This window comes from Mustela nivalis (genome assembly GCF_964662115.1).
Source record: "Mustela nivalis genome assembly, chromosome: 16".
Lineage (NCBI taxonomy): Eukaryota > Metazoa > Chordata > Mammalia > Carnivora > Mustelidae > Mustela > Mustela nivalis.
Window position 1 is genome coordinate 5,218,296 of NC_139035.1, and position 14,556 is coordinate 5,232,851.

At 43.0% G+C, this 14,556-nt stretch overlaps 1 protein-coding gene and 1 long non-coding RNA gene across 10 annotated transcripts in view; both read right to left on the bottom strand.

Moving 5' to 3' along the window:
• Nucleotides 1–14,556, bottom strand: part of POU2F1 (POU class 2 homeobox 1) — a 185,471-nt gene that overhangs the window by 159,341 nt on the left and 11,574 nt on the right. The window contains exon 2 of one of the 9 annotated variants that reach the window (XM_082702709.1): nucleotides 1,515–1,548. The exons of the other annotated variants lie outside the window; for them this stretch is intronic. The gene's annotated coding sequence lies outside the window, so the exon portion shown is untranslated. The remainder of the gene's footprint in view (nucleotides 1–1,514; nucleotides 1,549–14,556) is intronic. 9 annotated transcript variants of the gene reach the window in all.
• On the bottom strand, nucleotides 2,363–5,068 carry LOC309849867. The gene is made up of 2 exons (XR_014303968.1): nucleotides 4,266–5,068; nucleotides 2,363–4,050 (listed from the first exon to the last, which is right to left on the bottom strand). It is a non-coding gene; the product is annotated as an uncharacterized lncRNA (long non-coding RNA).

Consider the following 14,556-nt stretch of genomic DNA (forward strand, 5'->3'; position numbering starts at 1 on the left):
TCCAACACTCCATTCTTGACCCTTGAACAACATGGCTTTGAACTGAGTGGATCCACTTTCACACGGATTTTTGTTTGTTTTGAAGAGTTGACAGCAAAAACACATGGCATTTGTTTACAAGTGCCCACTTGTCTCCACAGGGCTGACTCTTAGGCACCTGGTAGAGGGATCACACCTGCTGCCCTTTAAGTACTGGGGAGGCCATCAGCATCTCCTGGGAGCCCCCATGTGCTAAGTGGCTGGTGGGCAAGATGCTGGGCTAACGTAGAGGAATGAGCCCAGGGGAAGGGTTTGCATTGAGTAGGAGAGCCCCACTCCCCACCCCAGTCCTCCCTGCTGTGGAACACGGTAGCTGTGGACCTGGCGCCCCTTCCAGCAAGGCATCAATCCCTGCGCGGTGTGGTACCCAGTCTGGAGGTCTCCCAGAAGCCAACACGTTAATGTGCAGCCGAAGCTGCCAATGGCCATGGGCTAGTGGTTTCCCTCCAGGCAGATGGGGCTGTCTGGGAGCCCTTGTCCGTCAGGCTGCCCTGCAGCTGCCCCTGCTGAGCCGAGGCCACCAGTGGCTGCAGAACATTGCTATTCCCCAGCCGAGGTCCCTCACTCCTGTCCTGGCCCGGCCCACCCATATGCAGAGTTTTTCTCAATAAATATCCGTATGGTACTGTAAATGTGTTTTCTCTTCCCTATAATTTTCTTTTCTCTAGCTTATTTTATTCTGAAAATACAGTATATAATACACATAACATATAAAATACACGTCAATCAACTGTTTATATTTTCAATGAGGCTTCCAATCAACAGGTAGGCTACTAGTAAAGTTTGGGGGGAAGCAAAATTCTTGGGGGAGGGGGAGGGCTAGGCACCTAGCCCACAGGGTTTTCAAAGGTCCACAGTACACTCTCTAGTCTTTTTTTTTTTTCTCCTTAAGACTTTATCTATTCGTTTGAGAGAAGCAGACCTGTCTGGGCCTAGAAGGGAATCTGTTACCCCCCCTCTGCCCCTCCTCCCACTCATACATGCACACTTGCTGTCTCTCTCTGGAATCAATCTTTTTTTTTTTTTTTTTTTTTTTAAGATCTTATTTATCTACTTGAGAGAGAGAGAGAGTGTGCACAAACAGGAGGCCGGGGGCAGAGGGAGAGGGAGAAGCAGGCTCTCCGCTGAGCCAGCGGGGGCCGACTCGGGGCTCAATCCCAGGAAGGGCCCTGGGATCATGGCCTGAGCTGAGCTGACGGCAGACGCCCAACTGACTGAACCACCCAGGCACCCCTGGAATAAATCTTTAAAAAAAAATAAAATGGAAAATAAAACCCACTTTGAAAAGAATAAAAATTATGTAACACTAAATATGTTGTTGGCTTTGTTTTATTTGCTATTGAAAAATTTTGTCTTCCACAGTTTACAACATTTTATAATCAAAGGAGTTTTTTTTTAATATGGATAATCATTTGCTTTGTATGTTTGTAACTTTGTATGACACATTAAAAATTATAGCACTTGTTTACACTTGCGTTTTTATCAGGAGGTTCCAAGTCATCATAAGATCTGAAAATAGTAAGAAGAAAGAGCTTATATAAATTAATAGGTTCTGGGGTAGGAAAAATTTTTGGATTCCAATTACTAGGCAATGTGCTCAGCAATTTATGTACATTATTACATTTAATCCTAAACATAGGTATGTAAGGAAGGATTTTTACAGGTAAATTCTCAGAGCCTAGTTTCTTTTTTTCTTTCTTTTAGGTGCTTAAAATAATGTCTGACACATAATAAGCATGAAATATCTGCTAAAGAAAGAAAGTTACTGGTGAGGTATTCAAACATCAATTTGTCAGATTCTTGGGCCAGTATTTTTAATTACCATAAAATAATGCTTCACGTTAAAATACAAAGTAGAGACAAAAGCAGAAGCAGGGATTGTAAGTTACATAGAGGCAGTCAAGAATAAAGGATCAACTCAGAAAATTCCTCAAGATTCAACTCAAAGAAAAAAAGCACTCATTCTGGGAGACTAAAGAATGAGAGAGAAAGAGAGAGAGAGAGAGAATATACTCATTATGTTTGCATATTAATAAGCAGGACTGATATACCATTTTCTGAATTGTTTATTCATGTAGAGATATATTTATCCTATCCAAAGCAAGAATCATAAATATATTACTACATCTGAGTTTCATTTCACAGCAAAACAATTAGTACAAACTCATGAAGATATTTCATTTTTTTGGTTACTCTGCTTGAAAACAAGTAACAATTCCAAATATGCAAAGTTGGGTCCACATACATCAGTTAAGTTGTGGCTCCTGATCTGGATTAAGTTTACATAAAAGGTACATAAGTAAAAGTTAAGCTACAGGAAAAAAAGCATCCATTTGCTTTTCTCATCTACCTCAGGACAAAATCGAGTCAATTCTAGAGCCCAGACCATCCTGTGGGATAGACTTAAGCATTTACTGTTTCAACATAACTCCAGTGTAAGAAAGTTCTGTGATTTGGGTTCTTACACCAGGAGCTTTTCTTTTCTTTTTTTTTTTTTTAAGATTTTATTTTATTTTATTGACAGAGATCACAAGTAGGCAGAGAGGCAGGCAGAGGGGGGGGGCAGACTCCCTGCTGAGCAGAGAGCCCGATGCAGGGCTCGATCCCAGGATTCTGGGATCATGACCTGAGCAGAAGGCAGAGGCTTAACCCACTGAGCCACCCAGGTGCCCCCACCAGGAGCTTTTCATTCTGTTTTTCAAATACTAACGTTAACCATCTTTCAGAATCATCAAGGGCAAACAGCTCTTCCAAAGTCCAGACCAGAAAGCTGAACACACATACTTTTCAAAGACATCCATGTCCTGTTGCTTCTTTTTTTTTTTTTTCTTAAGATTTTATTTATTTGACAGAGAGAGACCACAAGTAGGCAGAGAGGCAGGCAGAGAGAGAGAGAGGAGGAAGCAGGCTCTCCGCTGAGCAGAGAGCCCGATGCGGGGCTCGATCCCAGGACCCTGAGATCATGACCTGAGATGAAGGCAGCGGCTTAATCCACTGAGCCACCCAGGCGCCCCTGTCCTGTTGTTTCTATCACCCTGTGTAGTGCTGAAAGCTGCATTCATGGCACTTACTCCGACGGTGACCAGATAGGCTGAACAGCTCCGAACTGAAACCTCAATGCCCCAAACTAAAAGTGTTAAAGCTGGTTCTTACTTTCCAGCCACAATTAATGTCCACAGTACAAGTGTCCACAAGTGCAAAAGAGTAAGCAGCCCTTCAATGTACGACTGTCCCTAAAAATATTTTACCACTCAACAGATTTCCAAATCTTGAAAAGCAATCGACAGTAACAGATTTTCTGCTGTTAATATCTTCCTTAAACAATCAAATAAGGAAGTCAAGCAAAGTTAGCTTAAAACTGGAAGCAATACTCTCAAATTATTTTAAACTTAAGTTCATCAATTCCCAGTTAACACTGGAAAATTACGTAACTTCCCTGTGCTTCAGTTTCCACATCTCTAAAACACAGAAAACAGTATACATGTGGTAGTGCTGAAGTAGGATTAAATGAGGCAATAAACAGAAAACAGTGGCTGGCACATGAGCTAAAAACAACCGTGATAAATTATTTTAACACAGAACAATTCTGTGAGGCTAATACCACCAGTTGAGATTGTTAATTAATTTTTCAGCTCAAGCAAAAAAACTTGCTGTTAACTTATTTACCTATAGCAAATCTTGCTTTAAAATCCTTGTTAACAGCATCACTGCATCCGCTCAATTAACTTTGCTGATACCACTACGTCTACAAGCCAGCTGTACTTAGAAACAGGAGATTTCTTACTCCTTTTTAAAGGAGTTATTTCGGGGCGCCTGGGTGGCTCAGTCGTTAACCGTCTGCTTTCAGCTCAGGTCAGGATCCCAGGGTCCTGGAATTGAGCCCCGTATTGGGCTCCTGCTCTGTGGGAAGCCTGCTTCTCCCTCTCCCATTCCCTCTGCTGTGTTCCCTCTCTCGCTGTGTCTCTGTCAAATAAATAAAATCTTCGTAAATAAATATCTAGACAGGGGCGCCTGGGTGGCTCAGTGGGTTAAGCCGCTGCCTTCGGCTCGGGTCATGATCTCAGGGTCCTGGGATCGAGTCCCGCATCGGGCTCTCTGCTCGGCAGGGAGCCTGCTTCCTCCTCTCTCTGCCTACTTGTGATCTCTCTCTGTCAAATAAATAAATAAAATCTTTAAAAAAAATAAATAAATAAATAAAAAATAAATAAATATCTAGACAGACAGACAGATAGATAGACAGGGGAGTTATTTCACGCGGCACCAGAGAAAAAAGATTCTGTAGACCATCTGCAGTCGTGCCTGGAGAAGACAAGGAGGTCTCAGAGAGGAAGCGGCCGGGTGGAGGTCACTGCTTTCTGCGGCCATGAGAAACAGGACAGGAGACTGCTGGCTAACTCCTATCTCCTGGGTGACAACTTCATTACAAAACAAGGAGTCCCTGAACTCACAAGTTCCAGAGTTCAGCTCTGAATCAGAATGGAAATTCCCATAATGCTAAAAAATTCGGGTGCGGCTTCAAACCACCACAAAACGGTACCTTCATCAGGACGCTGGACGCGCTTATTCATGTTTGTGCGGGAGCACAAGGAAAAGTGAGTTAACACAACAGATGACTTTCAATCACCTGTGAGACGCTAGTCTTGGAACAAACTAATGATCACCACACAAGCCGGGGGGGGGGGGGGGGGGCTAACAAATCACCCGCCTGCCGTCCCACCCGGCAGGGCAGGAGTAGCAGGAATCCCCTCACTACTGAGCTACTTCCTGATTTTAAATATTTTTTCCTCCTTTAAAGTAATGAAGTTACCTAGTATATAAAAGACACTCATAAATCACCTCTACGTAATTGCCAAATTGATTTCGACTCTCTTCTCCCAGCTAACATGTTAACTTCCCCATTACCCCACCGAAAGCATCTTTCATTTCAGTTTTTATCTTCCTAACTTGAAGGAGGTTCTGTCTTTGTGGCGGAGAATCTTCATCAGGGCTCAAAAATTTGTTCACAGCCCTAAGCGATTGCCTATTCATACTTTTGACCATTCTTCTACTGAGATACTTGTCATTTGTTTTGGATGTCTAAAAGTATTTAACATATTAAGAAAAAATTAACTCTATCATATAGGCTGCTAGTATTTTCTCCACATATTACATAGTTTATTTATATCTGTAGATTCTTTTGGCAGGTAGAACCTCACATATTTTTACACAATTAAACCTATCAAATCTTATTATGAGTTGTGTGTCATGTCAGAAAGGCTTTCCATTTCTAAAACTAAAGTAAAATTATTCCTACTTTCGTCCTAGTACTTTTTTGAGTTTTTCTTTAAACATTTAAATCTTTAATCGCTCCAGAGCTCATTTTTGTGTAAGGCATAAGGAATGATCCTGACACACAATCTCTTTTTTCAAACAGCCAACTGTCCTAAATACCACTGGGCCCTCCACCTAATGAATTTCAATCATTCCAGGCCCCTAAACCCTGGTTTCATGCTGACAAGTAATTTTCATGTCTGCATTAAAGTGATCACTTTCAAAGCATATTGTTGTTCAAGGGGCTATGTATTCTGCTTCTAGCACTCCCAACACCTGCCCGAATGAACATAAGAAGAAAGGCGGGATAGGAGTATCAAATTTGACTACAATGCCAAAATATAACCATTAAGCGACCAGAGCAATTTAATATGCATGTGTACACCTGTCATATGCATTAAAATTACCATCTGAACTGCTGCCTACAGGCAGCACTTTAAGATATGTTCTTTTACGCTGGCAAAGCAGTGAAAACTGTGCAAGATAGCCATATTTATTAACTGAGAGCTAACTACGCCTTAACAGGTTGGCAAACAAGAACAAAATGAGGAGGTGAAATTCACACATAATCCAAATATCAAATATCAAACTTTTCCCTTATTTATAACACCTTTTAAGTAGCCTACTTAACCAAGGTTTCTCTGTCAGTAGCAAACAGTGTTTTTAGAGGACAGTTCCTAGATTAAGAATAGGAAAGGGAAGCCTAGAAAACAAAAATTTTCAGGAGGTGCCCAGGACTGTTCAGGGCAAAATATACTTTAGTGAGCAGAAAAGGTATGTCCTGACCATTAGCACAATTAACTCATTTTCTTGGCCTTGACCAAGGAAGAGTCATTAAGCAACTCTTCTGATTATAATTTGGCTTCTCCTAAAGCACGAATGCGTACTGCGGAACGGTCAAGGATTCTCGTCTACCATGCAAGTACATTTCTTATGACAGGTTCGCACAAACAAGCATTGTTTCTATTTCTGTCTGATCCCATATTTGGTTAGCAACAGTTCCCTTGAACTCACTTATCTGCAAGTTTGGTAATCGAATTGAGTTTGAGAAGCAGGCCTGCCAATGAGCCTGCCAACGTAGTAACACCCTTTGAGGGGCCGCCTGAGTAGCCCCATAATCTTCCTGAGCAAGACCACCTTCTCTCTCTCCACCTCCGATAGGAAGCACCAACAAACAGAATTTCAAACACAGTGCAGCTTCATATTTATTCTGAAAAAACTTCTTACTGCCAGTTCTCCTGCACTAGCGTGAACATAGATACATACTCTGTTCCTCAACCAAAAGTTCAGAGAAGGAATATTGATAGAAGATTGACTGAAGGATATGCACTACCTCTATCCTTCTCAATAGTCCAAAATCTCTTCCTCTTTTAGTTCAGACTCAGTTTCGAATGGTCCTCACCTCTCCACCCAGAAGGGCCTCTACTTGAGGTCCCCCAGGCGCTCCGTTTGGCCTACAGAGAGGGGCGCCATGAAATCCACTGGTGCGCCCACAGCACACTGTAGTGCGGCCAGGGCTCATTCCACACGATGCCAGCCTGTTTGTAGAGCCTCTGAGGAGAAACTTCCTTCTAATCTTAGTGTCAAGGAACTGCACTTTCCTTAAAACAAAAGCGTGTTTGCTTTTATAAGTTATGGGCATAAATTTATTTGCACCACCTAATATGAAGTTTAGAGAAGTATTTATGCTCCACTGAAAGCAAATATTTGATTTTTATATTGGGCCTTTGATTTTATTTTACATCTTTTTTTATATTTCTTGCTAGTTTTTGAATCTTTAAAAACCACCTTAAATTTGGTGGGGACAGATCAAAATGAAACAAATGGACAGTCTGCATAATGCATCATAAGAACAATTTTCTTTCTAAATTTAAGGGGTCAGGAAAAAAGTGTCACATGAGAAGTCAAAGGAGAGGAAGGATTTGGAGAATAGGTTGTATGACTTGAAAAATCAAAAACAGCCAACTCTCAATTAAATGGAAAAAGAAGGAAGGGAAATTAAGAAAAAGGGTACAGAGAAAAGATGAGGGAATACCCAAATAATTGGCTTATTTATGTAAATTAGACAAATGAAATTAGACAAATTAAAAAAATGACTGTGGAAACTTAACCAAACTTACTGTATAGTTAATGTTATACATGATACTTAGAAATGTTTATTGTTCCACAGGCATCACTCAACACTGTAAAAATGACAAAAAAACATAACTATTTGAAAAATGGCCAAAAGGGGACGCCTGGGTGGCTCAGTTGGTTAAGCAGCTGTGTTCGGCTCAGGTCATGATCCCAGCGTCCTGGGATGGAGTCCCACATCGGGCTCCTTGCTCAGCGGGGAGCCTGCTTCTCCGTCTGCCTCTGCCTGCCATTCTGTCTGCCTGTGCTCGCTCTCCCCCCCCCTCTGATAAATAAATAAAATCTTTAAAAAAAAAAAAAAGAAAGAAAAGAAAAATGGCCAAAAGGATACTACCTGGATACAAACAGACCATGTTAACGTGAGTTGTGTCTTATCTGAGCCCTTTCCCGCACCTCAAGTATTAGGAAAAGCCCTACGCATTGCAAAAATCTGAGACTACTGACCTCTCGGCTTTCTAAACAACCCAGCGTCATCTCCATAGATGTGTAAACACCACAACAAGCATGATCATGTTCTTGCTGGGTGGCCTCTCTCCTTCAAGGCCACTGTCATCATTCCTGGGCACCGAGAGACTTTACAATGTTGTCACTGCTGTATGTCAATTTCAGTTCACACAGAACACCACTGAGCCATCTTCACTCAGAAGTTAAGTTATATTCCTAATGGTCAGCTTCTTTATATTTCTTTCCACCCATGTCTCAGAGAACCCGGTCTTTGCTCACAAGTTAGACCTCAGTTCAATCCAGCACTGGAAAGATTTTAGGTTGAGTTCCATTAAGTACGTTGTGTCTAAATGAATTCTTATACTGTCCAAACAGCATTATCTTTCCATTCCTCCCTTACTTTCCCCTCCCAAATATCTGATCAAAAAAATTAAACTAAGAGCACACAGAGTAAAAATGTATGCTCACTCTACTTTCTCTGTGCTAAAAGGAACATTCTGTACAAGGGTAAGGTATGACTGTGCTCTCTAAGATCACAGTGCCACTGACCAGTCCCTACCCAGACTGCAACTGTCCCCTCTGACGGAACAGCTAATAGATGGCTAGAAAAATGCAGCATCTGACTGCCAAGATGATAAATACAGCTAGCATTTACAGACTACCATACAAGGGTCAAGGAGAGATCACTTAAAACAGGTAGATGTTTCTGCTGATCATTTTTTACTCTTTCAAAAATGCACTATTTCTTTTAAACAATGTGTTAGTCTGCATACAAGTAAGATCTGGCTGTCACCAAAGCCCTGCTAAGTGCAAGGGAAGTGAGCTACAGACCCAGGGAAAGAGGGCAAATGTGTAACAGTCACAGACAAGAGAACCTTGGCACATGGGATACCCCGTAAAAGCAAGCACCACCGCTATTATCACAAACTCAGAAGACTGCCTTGCAAACAGTAAACATTCAGAAAATATATGCTACGAATAAAGTTGCTAAATGAAATAAATTATTCTTTTGAGATTTTATTCATTCATTTGAGAGAGAGAGAGAGAGAGACAGAGCACAAGCAGGGGGAGCAGGAGAGGGAGAAGCAAACTCCCCACCGAGCAGGGAGCCCGATCCGGGATTCCATCCCAGGCCCAGGCCGAAGGCACATACTTAATCATCTGAACCACCCAGGCACGCCACGAAATAAATTATTCTGCAGATTACTACAAAGAGGTGAAGTAACTAGCCCACTGGCCCACAGACAGGAAACAGACTCCAACGCGGATCTGGCCGGTCCAGAGACAGAGCTCTGCTCCCTTCCCTCGTGCTTCCCACGGTGGGAAGGAAATCTGTGCCAAGGACGGCGGAGAGAGCAGATACACGTGCTGGATCTCCCTGGAAAGTCAATTTTACTCAAAGTTTCATAATTTTAAATATTTGATCTATAAGACGAACACCAATGCTTTAGGAAATGAAATAAAAAATTCATAATTACTAATTTTAGATTACATGGGCCATGACTTTTTTCATTTGGTGATAAGCCCGGGCTCTCTCAGGAATACAAATCCATTCCCGTCTCGCAGTAGACGTGCGCCCACCGAAGAAAACGGGAAAACCAAATTCCCGTCCATCAGCACTTGCTGACCGCGCCCCCAGCGAGCCGAGGTCGTCCGCTGAATCCGAGGCCAAGACGGGCTCCCAAGCGCGCAGGAGCTGGGGCGGGGGTGGGGGGGGCAGCAGCGGAGGCCGCGCGGCCCCGGAGCTGGAGGCGCGCGGGGGGGGGGGGGGGGGGGGGCCGCTCCAGCACTCCGGCCCCGCCCGCCGGGCACCGTCCGAGGGCTGGCGGGCACCGCGGCCGCAGAAGCCCAGTCCCTAAGGATCGCTCCCCTGCAGGCCCGGCCAGGACCCCGTGAACCAGCCGAATCGGCCCCAAGCCTTCGGGGGTGCCCAGGAGCGAGCTGGACCTCGCTACGCGGCTCGGAGGGCCCCCAGCTCTTCCTGCGTGGGTGAGGACTCCACACACAAGCTCTCAGGGGCTGTCCCCTCTGGTCCACTCCATTAAGCCGTGGGAAGAAACGCTGCCACCCCCGCGCACCAGCAGACCAGTCCCCCTCCATCGGGGGACGCGAGGGCTGGCACGTGCGCGTTCCCGGACACGCGCGGGTTCCCGGACACGCGCAGCCCGGGGACGGCCCGCGCTCTTCAGCTCCCCCGCAACACCCGTCCGGTCTGCGCAGTGCTCAGCCAAGGAAGCAGTGGGCTCTGCCCGCTTGCTCCGCGCTAAAACCAGCCGCCTCCGCGGCCAAATTACGGAGGTCAAACTGCAATAAAGCGCGAAGACTGTTAAGCGTTGGTGCGGCTTCTCGGGTGATGCTTTTGTCTTTGCTTCATCTCATTAGGGAGCTGATACAGGTCAGTGTTTAAGATGCTGTCTGGTGTAACAGATGTAAAATTAATTCTGTAGAAGCAGGAAACAAGTAATAAACACATCCTTGTTAAGCGCCAAAAACATAGGAAGCCTGTGTTAAACGTCATGGATAAAATGCAGTCCTTAACCTCACAGAGCTCAGGCTATTCCGAAAAAAGGAAACAAGTTCACCAATACTTAAAAGTGCTACCTTAGATGGCTGAATAGGATGTACAGAAACAGAGAAAAAGGACTCTGACTTGGACTCTGAAAGTCTGGGGAAACGGGGAAGGCGATAAGGAAGCTGAAGAGTTCCCGGCCCGTGACCCAATTGCTTCTCTCATCCCTAAACTACTTCTCAATAGACAGGTAAGAATTATTAGAAGGAATAAGGGGAAGGTATTCATGAAAAGAGTATTTAAATTATAAATTTTCAGGAAAATCACAAATATTCTGAAAGGCTGGAATCAGTGCAATACAGCAAAAACAACAACAACAAAACCTCATTGTTTTACATCTGAAAAATATACAGAAAAAAAATTTTAGAAGATGCCCAACATACGGTGAAAGTATGAAAATGAAAATATGTTGATAGATATTTTTCATCTATCAACATAGCAAAAATTTAAAAGAGCTTGTGGGGGAAACGGATACTATTAAATACTGCAGATAAAATTCATACTGTAGGTAAAAATACACAAGGGCAACATATCCAAAATTTTTAAAGCTGTAATTTTTTTAATCCTATAATTCTTATTCCTAAGAATTTATATTAAAAAAAAAAATTATAGGGATGCCTGGCTGGCTCAGTGGGTGGAACATGCACCTCAAACTTGAGGTTGTGAGCTTGAGCACCATGTTGGGTATAGAGAATATTTAAAATCTTAAAAAAAAAATCACTATAGATGGATGCTTATAACTATGGGAAAAAACCTAACATCAAAAGAGATCAAGTAAATTGGCTGGTCCACCTATACAGTAAAATACTGTGTAACCACTGAAAAAGGATGACGTAAGATGTGGAAGGCTATTTATTAACAACTGTTAGATTAAAAAAAAGGCCGGGGCACCTCTGTGGCTCAGTTGGTTGACCATTCAACTCTTGGTTTAGGCTCCGGTTGTGATCTGAGATCGTGGGATGGAGCCCCAAGTGTCAGGGCTCCCTATTCAGCGGGTCGTCTTCTCTCTCTTCCTCTAACAACCTATCCCCACCCCCTGCCCTGGTCTCTCTCAAATAAATAAACTCTTTAGGGAAAAGAAGGGCAGGTTCTGTTAGTTTTGAAGAACTGAAACCTGCAGCCATGTCAGTATTTTCCAGTTTTATAAGACAAGGTAGAAATTGCCCCTCTGCTGACTTCACTGGGCCTCTCTGTTCAACTTAAGAATCACCCTTTGAGTGGCACCTGGGTGGCTCAGTGAGTTAAGCCTCTGCCTTCGGCTCAGGTCATGATCTCAGAGTCCTGGGATCCAGCCACCAGGGAGCCTGCTTCCCCCTCTCTCTCTGCCTGCCTCTCTGCCTACTTGTGTTTTCTCTCTCTCTGTCAAATAAATAAATAAAATAAAAGAATCACCCTTGATCAGCTATGGCCACACTGAGTCATAATTCAACAATTAATTTATCATTTGTTATTTATGCCCCTAGAAGTTATTCAACTAAATACACCTTAAAAAAAAAAAAGTAAAGAAAAAAAAAGTTAGCCTTCATAACCCAAAGGTTATACCTAGCAAACAAACAAACAAACAAACAAAAACCCTGTTTATTTCACTGACCTGAACAAATCCTAAATAGGGAGGGAGGTTTGCAAAAATTTAAGAAAAGAGGAAGGCTTGGATTACATCACAGATGTACACTAGGATTCCTTTTCAAAATTATGCGCACATACGTGAGGGGTCAGGCACACCCAGGATGACGCTCTGTGCACCGGGGGTATGTGCACATACTCACGAGCACATTCCAGAAAGGGGCTCAATTAGTGACCCAGTATCCTACCGGTCCCTGTAGCATCACATCACTGAAAAGACAAGAGTCCAGCATCATGAGCCCGCCACGGCGCCTGACACCACTGTCTAAGTCCCTGAACTCACAACGTGACTTCTTACAGCAATACTCATTAAATTATTAATTTGTCCTCACAAGCTGTAGCGATGTTTACACTATCTCTCAAAACATCAAAGGATTTTCACCAATTCCTTTCTAGCTGACTGGCATGGTGTACGAGTGTGTACGTATCAGTCTCCCTGAAGAGCATTCTTGGCTGACTGCGTGAGAAAGCACCAGGAGAGTGGGGGGAGTGGCTCTCAGCAAGGCAGTGGAAAGAAAATGCTTCAGACACAAATAGCATAACTACTCAGGGTGACACTGGGCAAGACTAAACAAGGTATATGCGACTGAGAACACCAGTACTATGAAATGACTGACTTCTCAGAAACAATAATCAACGGCCGCATTTCCTCAAATGAAAGCTACACCACTGGTCTGACAGCAGCTTGGTACGGGGTAAAGGGAGGGTAGGAGGGATGGTAGACAAGTGCATGCAACTTACCTGTACATCAACTTTAAGTCACAACTCATTAAACATTAAAATATTTTATTTATTTACTTATTTATATTTTCTTCCAAGATTTTATTTAAGTTCAAGTTAGTTAACATGTAATGTAGTTTTAGTTTCAGGAGTAGAATTTAGTGGTTCACCACTTACCTACAATACCCAGCGCACATCACAAGTGCCCTCCCTGAAAGGGGAACCCTCCTACACTGTGGGTGGGAATGCAAGCTGGTGCAGCCACTCTGGAAAACAGCACGAGGCTCCTCAAAACGTTGAAAATAGAGCTACCCTACAACCCAGCAACTGCACTACTGGGTATATACCCTAAAGATACAAATGTAGTGATCTGAAGGGGCACATGCACCCGAATTTTTATAGCAGCAATGTCCACAATAGCCAAACTATGGAAAGAACCTAGATGTCCATCAACAGATGAACGGATAAAAACGTGGTGTCGATATACAATGGAATACTATGCAGCCATCAGTTGTCCATCTCTCCAAACAGCAAGACAGAGATGAATATATAGCTGGCGCTGGACCACACAACTGTGTAAGTGCACTAAGGATAAACTCAAAAATAACAGTTGCTGTATACTTCGTCATCCAAGTGCCTTGAGACAGAATTTAATGGTTAAGAGCATGATAATTCTCTTAACTGCCTACCGCCCAATCAAAACTGGTCAGAGACCTAGTGCGCCACGGAGCCTCCTCGGAACACAGTTTTCTCACATGGAAGAGGAACAGGACAAGTGCACACACCTCGCGGGCCACTGGAAAGAGTAATGTAAAAGCGCACATGAAGCACTCTGTAATGGCACAAACACTCGGTAAATGTTCTTTGTTACAGTCACTGGGAATTAATACACTTGCTGGAGGGTATGAAAATCTCTTCCACAGATTGTGCCTGTGTATCTGGCCATTAAAAAGGACAAAGATCATAAAAAAACAGCCTTCTAATAAAATCATCTTCAGCTAAATCTTACTCTTTCCGGATCAGACAGACCAAACTTGAGTTCCTTGACAGTGCTGTGTTTTCACCAGTTTCAAGAGTAACTTATGAACATTTGCAATCCGACTTCCTACTGGCCTTGGACTGATTAACTTTCATTCATCCCTGGTGTCTCAGTGTAAACATCACTTCCTTAGGGAGCCCTTCCCAAATCCTCTCGTCCAGATGAGGTGTCCCATAAGGTATCTTTTGCTTATGGCCGTATCTTCCTCAGAGCACTCTGGATTTCCCATGTTTTACTCAGTTAAGTAAGAACAGCATTATTTAATGTAGGACTTAGCCAACAGATTGTGTAAGCTTTGAAGGCTAAAGCTGTATCCATCTTACTCACTATTTTGTTTCTAACCCTTGGGTGCACAGCAAGGAATAAAAGACACTCTATAAATATTTACTGAATTAAGTGAATGCAGAAGGACCAGTCGAGTTGGTTAGTAAGAATCCAATTCATGCTCACATTGAAAGACTACTGCAGTTCCTGATAAGTGCTGTCCTTGTTCATTCACATTCTAATAATATATTTCAAGTTTAAAATCTAAATACCACCTTTCTGGACTACCTATCTCAAATGATTGAGCTCTATTGCGAAGACAGGATCAAGTCTATCATGCTCTGTAATCCTTTTTTGTTTGGAGGTTTTTTGTTTGTTGTTTGTTTTCTAATATAAATTCAATTAGCCAACTTAC